The following is a 20,092-nucleotide window of genomic DNA, read 5'->3' on the forward strand; positions in this document are numbered from 1 at the left end:
AATGTTGTGTCCCTCCAAAAGGATATGCTGAAGTCTCAACCCCCAGAACCTTACAACGTGATCTTATTTGGAAAAAGGGTTTTACAGAAATAATTAGTTAAGATGAGATCATAGTGGATGGAGCTAGGTGGGCCCTTCATCCAATATGATTAATGTCCTTAAGAGAAGATCATGTGATGATGGGGGCAGAGATGGGAGGGAGGCAGCTGCAAGTCAAGAAACTCCAAGGACTGTTGGCCACCACCAGAAGTTGGAAGAGGCAAGAAAGAATCCTTCCTAGAGATCCAAGGAGGATGGCCCTGCCTACACTTTGACTTTGGAGCTGTGCACCAATACGTTTCTGTTGTTCTAAGCCACCCGGTTTGTGGTGCTTTGTTACAGCAACCCCAGGAAACAAATACAATGCCTATTAGAAATTCAATGTCTGGAGTTGAGGGGAGAGTCTGTGGCTTAGAGGTCAGTTTGAAGATACAATTAGAACACCATTAGCAAATAGACTGGACTTCACTATAGAGAAAAATCCACTAGTCTGCTACAAACAGATGACTGGAGTTATACATATGTGAACAGAGGTCAACTTTTGAATTAGCAAGATGGTCTATACTCTAAGACACCTACACAAATTTAAGAGCAGAGTGATCACCATAGTATCAGATTAAGTCAATGCCATAGCAAGAGCAAAGCAGAAAAATCACCATATGATGGTAAATCATTAGACAATAAAAACAATACTATGGGGACTTCCCTGGTGGTCCCATGGCTAAGATCTCAGGCTCCTAATGAAGGGGACCCAGGTTCAATCCTTGGTCAGGGAATTAGATCCCACATGCCACAAGAAAGACCTGGGGCAGTCAAAATAAATAAATATTTTAAAAGCAAAAAAAAAACCATAACACTAAATTCATGTTCCAATGAATATAATAAAAATGTCTTCAGTGTTGAAAATGGGACCAATAAACATATGTAGTGGTACCTGGAATCTCAATGCTTACCCAAGTGACAGAATTAGTCAGAGAAAGTAACCCAGGGTGATACAAAAATGTGACAGTGAGCAGGTATAAATGGAGAAAACTGGAAGGTCAAAGTCAACTTCCTTTAACTGTATACAATCTCTCTCCTAAAAGCTTCCAAATTCTAGAACAGAATTTGGTAATAGTCTTAGATCTAAATAAAACCCCAAAAATGATTGAAAAGAAAAGGTATCTTGAAGTAATCTAAACCCACACACTGGGAAACAACATTCTAGAAGGTTATAAAATTCATATCAGACTATTTTTCATAGTGACTAATATAACAGAGTGACTAAGATAACACATCAATTTACAAAATGCTGTCTTAAATTAGGGCTTCCCAGGTGGCACAGTGGTAAACAAAAATCCTCCTGCCAATGAAGGAGATGCAAGAGACGGAGGTTTGATCCCTGGGTCAGGAAGATCCCCTGGAGTAGGAAATGCAACCTACTCCAGTATTCTTGTCTGGAAAATTCCAAGGACAAAGGAGCCTGGCAGGCTGCAGTCCATGGGGTCTCATATGAAAGGTCCTGTTCATTAGGCTCTTGGGAGTGAGGAAAGGTTACCTGGGAAGACGGTCTATAGTGGTTGGCCTGGCTGACTGTTCAGGCTGAGTGCAGAGCTCCGGCCCCAGATCTCAGGCCTCATCTCAAGGGAGTAGGCTGAGTTTTTCCTGGAGAAGCTGTTGTTCCCTTTACAGAAACTTTCCTACAGTTTATTTTTTCTTTTCCTTTTCTAAAAAGTCTCTGAAGATGCCCATTTTTAACAAAATCTCATTGCATCTAAACTCCGGGTCCAAATTTGTATTCCAGCAGCCTGATAATCAAATTAAAAACTGTGTAGAATCCATTCTAACCAACAATGATTCTCAGACTCCAGTGACTGTAAGTGGGTGTCTGGCAGCAAGAGGGATTTCCTGCCTGCTGTGTTTGATGAAATCTCTAGTTATGACATTGTTATGTCACCAAGACACATAGCTTGCCAAACCTCATCCAGGACATTTATGTGGGTTTTCCCGAATTCCCTTCAGCAGCTTAAATCCTCGATGCGATTGCCAGCTACCAGAGAAATTAAACAGGGAATATTCAGGAAATCTAAAGTGACTAACAGTTTGCAGTTGCACAATCATTTCTCACAGCCATTTTCCATGACTGGGAAACAAACTTGAGGGTACAGTGGAACCCAGGAAAGTGTTCACACAGTCCGAGGTCCAGAGTCTACAGACATTGCAGACATTTCTGGTTCTGTCCTGGAAGGACAGGGTGTTTCTGTCATAAACGTCTCTGCCTGGGGCTTGTTCGATGATGTCCCAATAGTCACGATTAAACACAATCTGAACTGTATTAGCAAAGGTCAATGTTTAAGTCTTATAGGTACATGATCACCTTTCCCTCTTAAAAATAATGAATTCCTAGTGTTAGGAGCTAGCCAAATCTGGACATCACTTAATAGTGTTACAGGACCTTCAGAGATAAAGGTGTCCAGGAAGCAAGTATGATTCTTAGGAAAGTAGAAAAGATCAATGTCAGCTAAGCTCATTCCTAAGTGTATGTAAACAGAACAACCAAAGGCCAGAAAACACAACATATTACTGTTTGAAATGGAATGAAAAGATACCTTCCACAAAATGGAAAACAAAATTTTTGGATAAGGATTATAGACTTCTGGAATCCCCTCTATTTTTAGACATAATAAGAACCAAAACCTTCCATGAAAACTTGACTTTTTATAATAGGTTTAATTAATCTCAGACTTTCCTGTGGCAGTTAATTTAATTTATATATAAACTTAGTTATATATTAAGTTGTTTATTTGCAAAAGAAGTAGCATGCACTATCTCTGTCCCCATTCATCCTGTAACTAACAAATAGAGGTGGGGGTGGGGGAACTCAGACTCAAATCCTGCTTGAGTAACGTGTCCTTTGTATCTGCAGACCCGTCTCAAACTCATCAAGTGTTACACTCAGCGCTGGTCTACCCTCCAGGATATGTGCTGCAGCCAGATGGAAATTCCACTGACTAAATTAAAACACACTAATTGGGCATCAAATTTCTCCTGAAAATGTTCCTTCCCAGCATCACAGATGAGGTATCGTGTGGGTGTCGGATGTACAACTAAGAGGAAATTCATTCTTTCTGCACAAATAAATCATTCAGATTCACTTTGCTAAACTTTCTTATTGGTTCCTGGAAATGATCAAACGTAGGGTGTGGGAATCTAACTGCTCAAACATTCAAAAGGTTTATTCAGTGAATGGGAAAACAAGAGTAGTCAAAAGGAGACAGCGAAATCATTTATAATAGATAAGATGTGGTCTTCTGCAAAACAATACTAGAAAGTCAAAGGCTACATCTGGGACACAGAGGTGTACAGATCACATAACAGGGAATGTGCACAAGTATTTTTGTCCTTCATATAATTTGCTAAATGTTTTGAAGAACCAATTTTAAGACTTTCTATTCTAAGATTAATTCCTAATTTGTAGTGTTACCAAAAACACACTGTATAACAATAACCTTATAGTCAAGGAATTATCATCAATGTATCATTCAGGTTCATGAATTGCAATGAATATAACAGCCCTCTAGCTATTGTATAGCTTTCATGATGATTAAAGGATAACTTGAGGCACCTTCCTTGGTGGTCCAGTGGTTAAGACTCTGCTTTGCAATACAGGGGACTTGGGTTTGATCCCTGATTAAGGATCTAAGATCCCACACGTTGCAGAGCAACTAAGCCCAAGTTCCACAACTACTGAGTTATCAAGCTGCAATAAAGATCACACATGATGCAACCTAAATCCTGCATGCCAAAGCTGAGACCCAAAGCAGCCAAAGAAAGAAAAACACTTTTTAAAAAATAAAAATAAAAGACAACTTGAACCTCCAAATTTTGCTCAGACTAGTTGACCTGACCTAAACGTCACTGATGATGTTTATTTTGTTTTATATTGGACTATAGTTGATTCACAATGTTGTATTAGTTTCAGGCATACACAAAATGAACTGGTCATACGTATATGTATGTCTATTCATTTTCAAATTCTTTTCTCATTTGGGTTATTACAGATTGAGCAGAGCTCCTTGTGATATATAGTAGATCCTCGTTGCTCATCACTATACAGTAGTGTATCACTCTAGTTGTTCATCACTACAGTAGTGTGTATATGTTAATCCCAAACTCCCAATTTATCCCTCCTCCCAACCTTTCCCCTTTGGTAACCATACGTTTGCTTTTTATGTCTGTGAATCTCTTTCTGTTTTGTAAATAAGCTCATAACCAAGGATGTTTATATATAGACATTAAAAGGTTCTGGATTCCTGAGATCAAAGTCAACATCAACAGTGACGAACGAAGTTAATAGCCTTTTGACATAAATTCAGGCTTAATCGGAAATGATGAAGATACCACTTTCTCTCCATGGTCTTCCTCCCCCAAACCAGTAACATCACGAGAAAAACACTTTTAGAGGGAGATTAGACAAAATCCTGACCAGTCCTCCTCAAAACTCAATGATCATCAAAAACAAGAAAAATCTTAAAAACTGTCACAGTACAGAGGAACCTAGGGGAACATGAAGACATAAGGCCACATAGTGTCCTAGGTGGACTCCTGGAACAGAAAAAGTACATTAGGTAAAAACTAAGAAAATCTGAATAAATGGTTCACTTTAGCTGATAACCTATCAACATTGGTTCTTTAATTCTAAGTACCATAAAGTCTATTTTAAACATATATATGGCTATTTTTTTATATACCATGGCTTCATGTCTATTGGTTCAAATAAAATTTATATAGATAGTGAAAACTGAGAAGAAAAAGAATAAGATGAAAGTACTAAAATGTTAACATCTGAGGACTCTGGGTGACGGTCCTAGAGAATTTTTGCATTAACCTTGCAACTTTTCTGCAAGTCTGAAATTATGTTAAAATTTTAAATAATTGTCATTAAAAAAAGAGATATGTACTAAAATGTATATATATATATATATACATATATATATATGTAACATGTGTGATATACAATGAATTAATTCATCAATATATAAATCATAAGAGAAAACAAATGCCACAATAAAAAAGAGAAATGAGCAAGTAAGTCACAAAGGAAATATGAGAGCTAACCATCATGTGCATGTTTACGTATATATACATATATATACACACATATATTCAATGTATATGTATATATATACATATATGTGTGTATATATATTCAACTTCAGTACCAATAGGAGAAGTGCACATTTTCTGAGAGCTATGCAAAAATTTTGTCTAATAAAGCAACCCTCAGAAACAAGAAAAAAAAATCTGAAATTAACTCAAAACTCCAAAGTTGAAGAGCATATCACTAACTGTTAACACTGTACTTCTACTAGGTGTCCCAACAATCTGGTTGCCATTTAACAATTGAAAAAGTTTTGAAAGATCATCCGTCTCTTTGATTCAACATTTTCTTTACTTGGTAGAATTTATCCTAAGGAAAGAAGCAGAGAGATGGAAAATTACATACAAGGCAGTCCATTATAACATTATTTAGGGGACTTCCCTGGTGGTCCAGTGGTTAAGACTTCGCCTTCTAATACAGGGGATGCAGGTTCAATCTCTGGTCAGGGAGCTAGGATCCCACATACCTCCTGACCAAAAAAACAAAACATAAAAAGAAGCAATACAGTGTAACAAATTCAATAAAGACTTTGAAAATGGTCCACATCAAAAAATCTTTACGGAAAAAACATTATTTATAATAATATTATGTTCAGAGTCTAATACTCAGGACTGGTTGGTCATCATACGGATACAATCATATTGTATCCATATGATGGATTATGAAGTAGCTATGAAAATATCCTGTTGTGAAAGGGTGCTTAGTGACAATGGGGATAATATCATTGTTAACAATACATGTCTTGTCAACAGCAGTTATCTTTGGGTGGTGTCATGATTTTGTGGGCAGTAACTTTCAGATACCGTGAAAAGAGATTCAACATGGGTTGTAGGATATAAGCACAGCTGCAATTCTATTCTTGATGGAATGCAATTGCTTTCAGGGAGGCTGATGAGCCTTAGGAAGAGCTGAAGATGAGAAATGATATGGGCTTCACAATAAAATATTGAATTTTCCCAACTTGAAAAAACCCTATATATTCATCCATTTTGCAAATATCTAAGTAACTGCTCTAGTCAAAATCGTGTGCTAGGGGTTCTGTGAGGGAAGTGGAGGAATCTACAAAGTTGGATAAGGGATGTTCTCTGTCCTAAACGAGTTTACAATTTAGCAGGGATGGTCAAAACAATTTTACAAATAACTATAATACAAGGCACAACACTGGACAAGAGAGCATATCCAATCGAGATGAAAATTTAGGACAGGGTATCTGAGAGGAGATCTGCAAAGAGACTCAGGTTTTAACTGGCTGCCGTTGCCATGGGAAACAGTAGGGATGGAATGTGCAAGGATAGTACAGGGAACAGAGTGAAATGGGAGAGATGGGGGAAAGGCTTATTCAAGAAAGGAAGTAGAGGACTTCCCTGGTGGTCCAGTGGTCAAGAATCTGCTTGCCAATGCAGGAGACATAAGTTCGATCTTTGGTCTGGGAAAATTCCACATGCTGCAAGGCAACTAAGCCTTGAGTACTGAAGCCTATGCCCTAGAGCCCATGCTTCACAAGAGAAGCCACCAAAATGAGAAGTCCAAAAACCACAACTAGAGAAAGCCATAGTGCAGCAACAAAGACTTGGTACAACCAAAAATATAAATAAGTAATGTTTTTAAAGAAAGAAAGGGAGTAGAGGGAGCTAAGGATTGGAAAGTTTCACTAAAGACAGAGATTTAAAAGCCTTAAACACCTATCTGAGAAGTCTGAACTTAATATGTTAAATAAAGTGAAGTGAAAGTTGCTCAGTCGTGTCCAACTCTTTGCAATCCCATGGACTATACAGTCCATGGAATTCTCCAGGCCAGAATACTGGAGTGGGTAGCCTTTCCCTTCTCCAGCGGATCTTCCTGACCCAGAAATTGAACCAGGGTCTCCTGCATTGCCTGTGGATTCTTTATCAACTGAGCTACCAGGGAAGCTGATGTTAAGCAAAAGTAGTTATTAAAGTTTCTCCCAGTGATTTGAAAGTCTGAGAAAACCTGCTACCTCAGTCTGTAAAGAATCTACTTGCAGTGCAGGAGACCCTGGTTCAATCCCTGGGTCGGGAAGATCCCCTGGAGAAGGAAATAGCAACCCACTCCAGCATCCTTGCCTGGAAAATCCTGTAGACAGAGGAACCTGGCAGGCTGCAGTCCATGGGGTTGCAAGGAGTTGGGCATGACTTAGCAACTTTCACTTTCATTTTCAAGATGAATCTGACTCCCATTGCTGATTTCCATCCAGAGAAACATTCCCAGTGCAGAATAATGCAACTGCAAGCAAAATATTCTAAAACATCCTAATAAATACGTTGCTGAACAGGCAAAAAAGTAAGTAAAATCTTCAAAGACCTGACAAAAGAATAAAGTCTGACTCTAGGCAGGTAAGAAAATGATGAAGTTGGCATTTGCTCTGAGGGCATCAGCCATTTCCTGATGGCTTAGACCAGAAGTCAGAAAACTATGGCCCAGGGACTAATCTAGTTTATCACCTTTTTTTGTAAATAAAGTTTTATTGAAACCCAATACTACCCATTCATTTATGTGTTGTCCCTGGCTGCTTTCACTCTAAAATAGCAGAGATAAGTAGATGCCACAGAGACCTTGCGGTCTGCAAAGCCTAATATATTTACTCTGTGACTCTCTGCAAAAAAAGTTTGCTGACTCCTGGTCTTGAGTTTTCATGGGTTGAGTTTATGGGATTGGGGAAACAAAACCAGGCATGTGCATAGAGTAAGATACCTCATGAAAGAGTGAATAAAACTGGGATCCTAAAAGGTGACACCTTCTGTAGATGAATTAGGAGAACGCTTGTCTGAAGAGGGAGATGAAGGGGATATTTGCTTGTTCACATCTTAGCTGCGGTAGAAAGGAAAAAGTTTTCTTTGAGAATTCCGAGCCCAAGTCCATCCTCACATAGGTCAGAACCCACATTATCTCTGAGGTGGTCCAAAAAAAGATCTTAGGCGAAACTTCAGTTTATTCAAGTGATCCTATCTCAGTAGTGCCCCTAGGTGTCCAGCATAAACAAACAGGAATTCTTGAATTCCAATAGATAAAGTTCCAGAGAATAAAAGTTTCAAATCAAAAAGTACGAAATGCATGAGGAAACAAGTTACACAAGGGAAAAAATTGTCAACTAAGAGTTTTATATACATGAAACTATCTTTTAAGAAGGAGGGTTAAAATAAAGGACATCTATAAGCCAACAGAGGAAAAGGAGTACATCAAGGCTGTATATTGTCACCCTGCTTATTTAACTTATATGCAGAGTACATCATGAGAACCGCTGGGCTGGAAGAAGCACAAGCTGGAATCAAGATTGCCAGGAGAAATATCAATAACCTCAGATATACAGATGACACCACCCTTATGGCAGAAAGTGAAGAGGAACTAAAAAGCCTCTTGATGAAAGTGAAAGAGGGAGTGAAAAAGTTGGCTTAAAGCTCAACATTCAGAAAACCATGATCATGGCATCTGGTCCCATCACTTCATGGGAAATAGATGGGGAAACAGTGGAAACAGTGTCAAACTTTATTTTTTGGGGCTCCAAAATCACTGCAGATGGTGATTGCAGCCATGAAATTAAAAGACACTTACTCCTTGGAAGGAAAGTTATGACCAACCTAGATAGCATATTAAAAAGCAGAGACATTACTTTGCCAACAAAGGTCCGTCTAGTCAAGGCTATGGTTTTTCCGGTGATCATGTATGGATGTGAGGGTTGGACTGTGAAGAAAGTTGAGCCCAAAAAATTGATGCTTTTGAACTGTGGTGTTGGAGAAGACTCTTGAGAGTCCCTTGTACTGAAAGGAAATCCAACCAGTCCATCCTAAAGGAGATCAGTCTTGGGTGTTCATTGGAAGGACTGATGTTGAAGCTGAAACTCCCATGCTTTGGCCACCTCATGCGAAGCTCTGACTCACTGGAAAAGACCCTGATGCTGGGAGGGATTTGGGGGCAGGAGGAGAAGGGGACGACAGAGGATGAGATGCCTGGATGGCATCACCAACTTGATGGACATGAGTTTGAGTAAACTCTGGGAGTTTGTGATGGACAGGGAGGGCTGGCGTGCTGCGATTCATGGGGTCACAAAGAGTCGGACACAACTGAGCAACTGAACTGAACTGAACTGAACTGAACTGAACTGACAAGCCAACAAAAACTGATAGATCTTTTAATTAATATATCAGCCCCAAAGGAATGTTCAAAAGAAATATATTGCAGAGAGAGAGCAAAAGTAAGCAGAAAAAAACAAACATCAAGAGTAGACCCACAAAGACTGCCTACATTGGAATTATTAGATACCAAATGTAAATCATTATGTCTACTATAATTTTAAAAATAAAAGAAAATATCAGAGAAGAAAAAAGAAATTATTAAAACTGAACAAGCATATTTGAAATAGAACCAAATACAATATCTAAAAATGACAAATATGACATTGATATTGTTGTTGTTCAGTCACCCGGTCATGTCTGACTCTTTGCAACCCCATGGACTGCAGCACACCAGGCCTCCCTTTTCCTTACCATCTCCCACAGTTTGCCCAAGTTCATGTCCAATGCATCAGTGCAATAACACTGATATTACAAAGCACATTAATATTAAGCAGCAGATACAGTGAAAGAGAATAATAACAGATTGGAAGATAGATGTGAAAAAATTACACAAATTCCAACACAGAGAGACAGAAATAGAAAGTACAAGAGAGATAAGAGACGTAAAGGACAGAGTAAGAGGGTTTATTACCCATCAAACTTATAGAAGGAGAGGAAAGAATGGGGAGGAGGCAAAAAAAATAATGCCTAACATTTTCCCAGAACAAATGAAATACAACATTCCTCAAATATAAATGAAAGAACTTCCATAAACCAGAAATGATCAACAAAAAGAAAGTCTTTAAAGACAGAAAGAAAAGATGATACCTGCAAGAAAAGACCATTAAACTGACAAATAATTTTTCATCAATAATGATAATATTAAAAGACAGTGAAATAACACTTTCAAATTTCTGAGGAAAAAATTGTCAACTCACAGTTGTACATACATGAAACCATCTCTTGAGAAGAAGGGTGATAAAGAAAAACATTATCAGCAAACAAAAACTGATAGAGTTTTCAATCAAAATATCACCTTCAAAGGAACTTTCAAAAGAAATATATAGTAGGGAGATAGAAAACTAGCCCTAAAATAACATCTGAGGGACAAAAAGGCATGATGAACAGAAAAGATATAAAGTAAATCTAAATAAATATTGACTGTATAAACAATGATAACAATGTCTAATTAGTGGTGATGGAGAAAGGGAATACAATTATAGACAATGCACTGAAACATGGGAGGCAGCGATTTGAGTTAACATATTCCCAAAGTATTCACTGCATTTTTCAGGAGGATAAAAATAATCGTTTTAGACTTTTCTATGTCAAGTATGCATTTTACAGTCTATATAAACACATTAAAAAAGAAAAACAGAGGGTATAACTTCTAAATTGGGCTGAGAAAAATATAATAAGTACCAAAAAAGCAAGAAAGAAGAAAAAGAAACTCCCTAAAGCAAGACAAATAGAAAGTTCAGAATAAAATGGTAAAAATGAATTCTATTTGTCAGTAAATATATCAGTAATCACAATAATTATTAGTAACTATACCCCCACTTAGAAGACAAAGATTATTTTTTCATTGTAGCTCTGTGCTTTTTACAAGACTTTTTATCTAAGACTTAAGGGAACTCAAAGATAAAAAGAAAATATTGGAAAAAGATTCACTGACATACTAAGTAAAAGAAAGCCAGTATGACTAGAGTGATATCAAACAAAGCAAACTGGAAAGCAAAACTTATAATTAGGGGTAGAGATTCATTCCATAGTAACAGAATGTTCAATTTACCAGGCATTTTAAACAATCCCAAACTTGTATGCACCTAATAATATAGTCTCAAAATATCTAAGTAAAAACATCAACAAAACTACCAACAAAACTAGAGAGGAAGGAGAGGCTAAGAGCAGGTAGCATAAAGAAGGCTACCCAGGCTTGATGAGCTACCCGGACTTCCCTTGAGCACTGAAACCCATACCTCTAGGATTAGTCCTCAGACATCTAGGTTGCTGCCAGAAAATGGTCTTTGTCAACTCTCTTTGCAGATTACCTGCAGCCAAAGAAGACGATCTTGCCCAAGGTTACTTCTACTCCCAAGGGCAACTCACATCCAATGACTGACTGATGAGGACGGAAGGAATACAAGCCCAGTTCCCTTGCCCGTGTTGGGACAATCTGTCTATAAAGTTTTCCACAGGTCCAGGAGAGGTCTGTATCACTGCTCAATGTCTTCTGCCCAAGTCTGCTTCTTCTTCCTCCCTTCAATAGATCCCAAGAGCAAACTCTAAAAAACATCCTCAATCTCAAAACCTTCCCAAGAAAAGAAATCCGCAACAGGTACCCAAGGGAGAAGCACTAGTAAAAAATTGAAAACATGGAATGAAAGGTCAGGAAGGAAGATAGGGTTACCATTAGATTTAGGTCCAGTGCCTACAGAGGGGATCACAAAACTTCAGGGACTAAATGAGATGGCTAAATTAGAAGCAAGTAAAGACAGTTTCAGAGAATACCTACAGCTAAGTGTTCAAGAAAGAGAAGGATGGGTGACAGAGGAGGGGCGTCAAAAAGGTGTGATAACACAGGGGACTTTCCTGGTGGTCCAGTGGTTAAGACTCTGCCTTCCAATGCAGGGGGCAAGGGTTCAATCCCTGATTGGGGAGCTAAGATCCCACATCCCACAGGGTAAATAAGCCCATGCACCACAACAAGAGAAGACTGCACACTGCAACGAAGACCTGGTGGAGTCAAAAATCAATCAACAAATAAATAAAATTTTAAATAAATAAAAGTGTGATAATGTGATATCATCAAGGTCGAAGGACAGAAAACATGAAGATATTTGCAAGTTAATGTTAAATGCTTAACTTATAGATAAGAAAATTGTTGTGGCCATGTGATGTGTATGGGCTTCCCAGGTGGTGCAGTGGTAAAGAATCTGCCTGTGAATGCAGGAGATGCAGGAGGCGAGATTTCAATCCCTGGGTAGGGAAGATTCCCAAGAGTAGGAAATGGCAACCTGATCCTTACCTGGAAAATTCCATGGACAGAGGAGCCTGGCAGGCTCCAGTCCAAAGGGTCACAAAGAATCTGACACGACTGAGCACGCAATACAGCAGCAACTGCACATGATGTGTAATGACACGTCATTGTAATTTTACTGTAGAAAACTAGTTCATTCTCTCATTTTACTGTGGGGACGACCATCTCCTCTAGTCTTACCTGATGTGCTTTGAATGGCACGGATTCTACTCCTGGCTCCAAAGGTGGGCTCTTGTTCAGGCTTGGACAATCTGAGCATTGCATTCCTTGGCCTTCAGTTTGAACTAGTGAGAGTAAGACTCAGGGCTTTTGTTCAAACTGTGAAATGAGCTTTTTTTTTTTTAATCAGCTGACTCTATAGTTTGCTGGCAGCCACCACACCACTGAGGAACCTCAAGATGAAGTCAGTACAAAAGAGGACAAAGCCACAAGTGAGATAAAGTCCTAATCGGGGTGACATCATTGGAGCACCTGAATACAACTGTGCATGTAGCTACACAACCTCAGACTTTTCCGTTACTGAACCACTGAATTCCTTTTTGTCTTCCCTTTTTAATCAAGAGTGAGTTGGATTCTCTTTCACTAGCAAATTAAAAAATTCTAAATGATAGCATGAGGATAGCTATTCTATTTTTGATTTTGTATTCCCCTTTTCACTGTACATGACAGTGGAAGTACTGGGGGGTGATTAAAGCAAATTAACTGCCCTAGGTTTGAATCCACAGTTATTAGTTGTGCAACCTTGGGCATATTATTTAACCTCAGTCATAAACTAGATATAGGAATAACATGTACCTTATAGGATTGTTGTGAAAGTTAAATTAATAGTCATAAAATCCTAAGAAGGGCTTCTTAGATAGTTCAGATGAAAAAGAATTTGCCTGCCAATGCAGGAGACGTGGGTTTGATTCCTGGATTGGGCAGACCCCCTGAAGTAGGAAACGGCAACCCACTCCAGCATTCTTGCCTGGAAAATTCCATAGACAGAGGAGCCTGGTGGGCTACAGCCCGTGGGGCCACAAAGAGTCAGACATGACTGAGTGACTGAGCGCAAAGCCCTAAGACAGCATCTTGGTAATGCTGGTAATGCAGTAATGCTGCTTACTAATTCTTGGTAAATGTTATAAAACTGTTAGCTATATTAGTTATTATTATTAGGTGGTGCTAGGGGTAGAGAGTCACCCTAAGTACTGAAAACCAAGAGAAGAATACTGGAGTGGGTTGCCATTCCCTTCTCCAGGGGATCTTCCCGACCCAGGAATCCAATCCAGGTCTCCTGCATTGCAGGCAGATTCTTTACTGTCTGAGTCTCTAGGGAAGCTGAAAACCAAGGAGCTGACCCTAAATCTGTGCATTTGTCTTTCCCTTTTCTTCTTATTTCGCATTCACTTTGTAATCGCTGCCAAGTATTGGTGCAGGTCTCCATGTCCCAGGATTAGAAGAACTGATGCCCTAACATGAAATGATAATGCAGAACTAGGAAGATAATTTAGCCACCACCACAGCCCCCAATTAAAACTCTTTTGGTCACACAATATCCATGGCAGTAAGAGTGACATCTCTAACATGCAAACTTAAACCTTTTCAATGCCCACTCTCCCCTCTTTTAGCACCAAGTCTGAACTTCAGTTCTATGATGACCTACAGGACCTAGAACTAACACCCAAAAAAGATGTCCTTTTCATCACAGGGGATGGGAATGCAAAAGTAGGAAGTCAAGTGATACCTGCAGTAACAGGCAAGTTTGGTCTTGGAGTACAAAGTTAAGCAGGGCAAAGGCTAACAGAGTTCTGCCAAGAGAAAGCACTGGTCATAGCAAACACCCTCTTCCAACAACACAAGAAAAGACTCTACACATGGACATCATCAGATGGTCAATACCAAAACTGGACTGATTATATTCTTTGCAGCCAAAGATGGAGAAGCTCTATACAGTCAGAAAAACAAGACCAGGATCTGACTGTGACTCAGATCATGAACTCCTTATTGCAAAATTCAGACTGAAATTGAAGAAAGTAGGGAAAACCACTAGACCATTCTGGTATGACCTGAATCAAATGCTTTATGATTGAACAGCAGAAGTGACAAATAGATTAAATATGATAAACACAGTGCCTGAAGAACTATGGATGGAGGTTCATGACATTGTACAGGAGGCAGTGATCAAGACTACCACCAAGAAAAAGAAATGCAAAAAGACAAAATGGTTGTCTGAGGAGGCCTTACAAATAGCTGAGAAAAGACGAGAAGTAAAAGGCAAGGAGAAAAGGAAAGATATATCCATATATGAATGCAAAGTTCCAGAGAATAGCAAGGCAAGATAAGAAACCTTCCTCAGTGACCAATGCAAAGAAATAGAAGAAAATGATAGAATGGGAAGGCTAAAGATCTCTTCAAGAAAATTAGAGATACCAAGGGAACTTCTCATGCAAAGATGGGCACAATTCAACAGAAGTGGTATGGACCTAACTGAAGCAGAAGATATTGAGAGAGGTGGCAAGAATATACAGAAGAACTACACAAACAAGATCTTAATGAATCCAGATAACCACAATGCTGTGATTACTCACCTAGAGCCAGACATCCTGGAATGTGAAGTCAAGTGGGTCTAGGAACCATCACTACAAACAAAGCTAGTGGAGGTGATGGAATTCTAGCTGAGCTATTTCAAATCCTAAAAGATGATGCTGTGAAAGTGCTGCACTCAATATGCCAGCAAATTTGGAAAACTCAGCAGTGGCCACAGGACTGGAAAAAGTCAGTTTTCATTCCAATCCCAAAGAAAGGCAATGCCAAAGAATGTTCAAACTACGTCACAATTGCATTCATCTCACATGCTAGCAAAGTAATGCTCAAAATTCTCCAAGTCAGGCTTCAACAGTATGTGAACCAAGAGCTTCCAGATATACAAGCTGGATTTAGAAAATGCAAGGGAACCAGAGACCAAATTGTCAACATCTGTTGGAACATTGAAAAAGCAAGAGAGTTCCAGAAAAACATCTATTTCTGTTTCATTGACTACGCCAAAGTCTTTGACTATGTGGATCAAACTGTGGAAAATTCTTCAAGAGATGAGAATACCAGACCACCCGACCTGCCTCCTGAGAAATCTGTATGCAGGTCAAGAAGCAACAGTTAGAACCAGACATGGAACAACAGACTGATTCCAAATTGGGAAAGGTGTATGTCAAGGTTGTATATTGTCACCCTGCTTATTTAACTTATATGCAGAGTACATTATGTGAAATTCCAGGCTGGATGAATCACAAGCTGGAATCAAGATAGACAGGAGAAATATGAATAACCTCAGATATGCAGATGCCACCATCCTTATGGCAGAAAGTAAAGAGGAACTAAAGAGCCTCTTGATGAAAGTGAAAGAGGAGAGTGAAAAAGTTGGCTTAAAATTCAACATTCAAAAAATTAAGATCATAGCATCCAAGACACTTGCTCCTTGGAAGAAAAGCTATGACTAACCTAGACAGCATATTAAAAAGCAGAGACCTTACTTTGCCTACAAAGGTCCATCTTGTCAAAGCTATGGTTTTTTCCAGTAGCCACATATGGTTGTGAGAGTTGGACCATAAAGAAAGCTGAGCACTGAAGAACTGATGCATTTGAACTGTGGCGTTGGAGAAGACTCTTGAGAATCCCTTGGACTGCAAGGAGATCAGACCAGTCAATCCTAAAGGAAATCAGTCCTGAATTTTCATTGGAAGGACTGATGCTGAAGCTGAAGCTCCAATACTTTGGCCACCTGATGCAAAGAACTGACTTATTGGAAAAATCCTGATGCTGGGAAAGATGGAAGGCAGGAGGAGAAGGGGATGACAGAGGATGAGATGGTTGGATGGCACCACTGACTTGATGGACATGAGTTTTGAGCAAGCTCCAGGAGCTGGTGATGGACAGGGAAGCCTGGCCTGCTGCAGTCCACAAGGTCAAAAGGAGTCAGACATGACTGAGTGACTGAACTGAACTGAACATCTAATGGCAGAAAGCGAAGAGGAACTAAAGAGTCTCTTGATGAGGGTGAAGGAAGAGAGTGAACAAGGTGGCTTAAAACTCAACATTCAAAAAACGAAGATCATGGTATCCAGTCCCATCACTTCATAGCAAATAGATGGAGAAATAGTGTAAACAGGGACAGGTTTTATCTTCTTGAGCTCCAAAATTACTGCAGACAGTGACTACAGCCACAAAATTAAAAGACACTTGCTTCTTAGAAGAAAAGCTGTGACAAACCTTGACAGCATTTTAAAAAGCAGAGATATCACTTTGCCAAAAAAAGTCCATATAGTCAAAGTTATAGTTTTTCCAGTAGTCATGTATGGATGTGAGAGTTGGACCATAAAGAAGGCTAAGCACTGAAGAATTGATGCTTTCCAAGTGTGGTGTTGGAGATGGCTCTTGAGAATCCCTTGGACTGCAAGGAGATCAAATCAGTCAATCCTAGGGGAAATCAACCCTGAATATTCACTGGAAGGACTGATGCTGAAGCTGAAGCTCCAGTACTTTGGCCACCTGATGCAAAGAGCTGACTCATTGGAAAAAGACCCTGATGCTGGGAAAGATTAAAGGCAAATGGAGAAGAGGATGACAGAGGATGAGATGGTTGAATTGCATCACTGATTCAATGGACATGAGTTTGAGCAAGCTCCAAGAAATGGTGAAGGACAGGCCAGACTGGAGGGCTGAAGTCCATTGGGTCGCAAGGAATCAGACATGACTTAGTGACTGAATAACAACACATATTGAATACTGACTGGGACCAGACCATGATCTAAATACTTTTAGGTGTATAATCTTATTTATCTGAACAGTAACCCTACGGAGTATGAAGTACTGTTAGCCCCACCTCATAACTAGTGACAGAGTGGGGATTCAAACTCATCCCTCCAAATACAGACCCTTCATCACTGCACCATTTTCCTTCTTTTATCCTGAAGAAAAGAAAATATCTCTTACCAAGGAACCAACTTGGTAAAATCACACCATGTTAGCCTTTTAAAAAATACTATTTTTATTTTTTTGGCTATTTCAGATCTGAGGGCTTCTCAGGTGGCAAAGTGGTAAAGAATCTGCCTGCCAATGCAGGAGACCCAAGACACATAGGTTTAATCCCTGGGTCACGAATATCCCCTGGAGAAGGAAATGGCAAGCCACTAAGGTATTCCTGCCTGGAAAATTCCATGGACAGGGAAGCCTGGTCCACAGAGTTGCAAAACAATTGGCCATGACGGAGCACACACACAAGCACTGGCTACATACTAGCTCTGTAGGGTCTTACTTGTGGCTCGTGGGATCTTTAGTTGTGGCATGTAGGATCTTAGTTCCCTAACCAGGGATCGAACCCAGGCCTCCTGCACTGGAAGCAAGGAGTCTTAGACACTGGACCTCCAGGGAAGTCCTCATATCAAGTTATTTTAGAACTAAATCCAAAGAAGTAAACAGCTCTGTTTTCCTGCTTTCATACGATGATGTAACTTTCCATATATGTTGTGTGTGCTAGACTATTAGCTTGTATCTATATAACCATACCTCATCTATGTTGGTGGCAGTGTAGGAGTGAAATATTTCTGAAATCTCTTAATGAAGAGCTGACATTAATATTTTTAATTAATTAATTAATTTGGCAAGGGGCTAGAGCACACCCTACTGGCCAGCTCATGGGAAATACAGCATTTACTTGGAAGAAAATGTCATGTTAAAATTTGAAGATAAAAATCAGATTAGTGTTTCAAAGAAATTTGAAAAAAATTGTCTTATAAAAATCTATACATTAATGTATCTATGGGACAATAAAAAAGGTTTCAAGTTCTAGAAATGGGATAAAACTAGAAATATAATAACTGCCAATAGCATCAAATGTTTGTTAAGGGAGCATTAAATGAAAAAGTGGCCCAGTTAAAAGAAAAGTATACAAACAGCCCTCCGAAACTCATACTAAGCAAAGACAGGTAAGCCCTGGCCCTAACACTTAAACCAGTAGACAGATAAATTAAAACCAACCTGTTTGGTCTTTTCCCAGGCTGAATATATTGCATATATATATATATATATTTAGGGGGAAAGTTAAGAAGGTGAAGTAATATCCTTCATTAATATCCCTGGGGAAAATGAAAGTTGTAAAGAAAATCTTTTTCTGTGAAACTTCAAATGACTGCTAAATTTGAAAGCTCCATGCAGACTTTGATTTGATGAGGCAACCCTCATGGGTGAATCTCAGTCCTTATCAGTGTGAGTGTCTAAAATAATCCACAAGGTTTACTGGAAATACTGTATAAATAAATATATATATATATATACATGTATATTTCCAATACATATATATGTGCATGTATCTATGTGTGTGTGTGTCCCCAGATGTTTCCAAAACATAAAGTGACAACTAAACAAATGACCTATACGAAATGCCATTCTTTTAGTGTCATGTATTTTTTAGTTGCACACATCTATAAATTAGTTTTTTGAAAGTGCATGTCTACATATATCATGAATAGAAAAGGCTCTAGGACTAAGCAGGTGATGCAGAAAGTGTCTCACTTTAAAATATGTCTCTATAAACAAGTCAAAACACAAAACATCTGTCATCAAGATGAACAAATGCCAAACTGTGATCCTCTTCTACAGGATTCATGTAAAATCAAAACAGAAATTCAGAAGGGTCGCAAGGCCTCCCTCTGGCACAGTGTGAGCTTACACACGACTTGCAAGGATGCTGGGAGAGGACAGACAGGAACAATGTCCTCAGGAGAGCAGAGATTGTGATCCTAAGATTTCTGAGCCAGAACCTCCCCCTGTTCTTCCTCTGAAAGAAGCACAAATGCAAAGTGACAATCTGGGTCAATGTGATATAAGTCTAATGTTCTAGATGTTATGTTTAGAATCTTTTATATTAAATAACATCAGATAATATAAATTCCTTGGGAGATGACCTCAAAATTAGATGGATTCGGAGAGATGTGAAAAAACATCCTGACTTTAAATTTCTTCCTTACTGGAGATAATTTAAAACATGCTAGATTCAGTACACAGAAGGTACTTTTTCCCCTAAACCTCTAGACTAGTGTTCTAATCTGTGAAAAGTCACCAAATGATCACTTGATAAACACAAAAGGCTCATTTCAACTTGCTTAGCATTTTCCTTTTAAACTTTTCCCCAAATATTCCACAGCATTATTGACATGCTAGTGCTATTACAAAATATCATTAATAGAGTCTTAGATAAAAGATTTGTGGGGTTAAGCCTTCTCATGTAATCCATCCACAGCTGAGAAAGCCATATTATGTGAATATCATTACAAGCAAAATTCAGTAAGCCATCAGTTTTTTCCTCCAAAATGAATAAATCAAAATGTTTATTTTGGGGAGGAGGATAAATTAGGAGTTTAGAACTAAAATATACTCATTATATCTAAAATAGATAATCAACAAGAGCCTACTGTATAGCACAGGAAACTATACTCAGTATAATAACATATAATAGAAGAGAATGTTAAAAAAAAATAATATATACACATATATATATAATTGAATCACTTCATTGTATTTTTGAAACTAACACTACATTGTAGGTCGACTCTATTTCAATAAAGAAAAAATTTTAAGATGTTTATTTTGCAAGTTTTAAATAGATTAGAAGAAAAAAATTGGATTCATGAGGAATGACTCCTGTGATTTTGTGGGGTTTATTTTTTTTTATAATTTACCAAAACATTAGCCCCTCATTCGGCTCCCAACTCCCAGCCCTATAGTGAGTATCCTGTTGATCTTCTTTCTCCAAAGAAGGGGTGTGTTTGA

Source organism: Muntiacus reevesi, chromosome 5 (genome assembly GCF_963930625.1).
Source record: "Muntiacus reevesi chromosome 5, mMunRee1.1, whole genome shotgun sequence".
Lineage (NCBI taxonomy): Eukaryota > Metazoa > Chordata > Mammalia > Artiodactyla > Cervidae > Muntiacus > Muntiacus reevesi.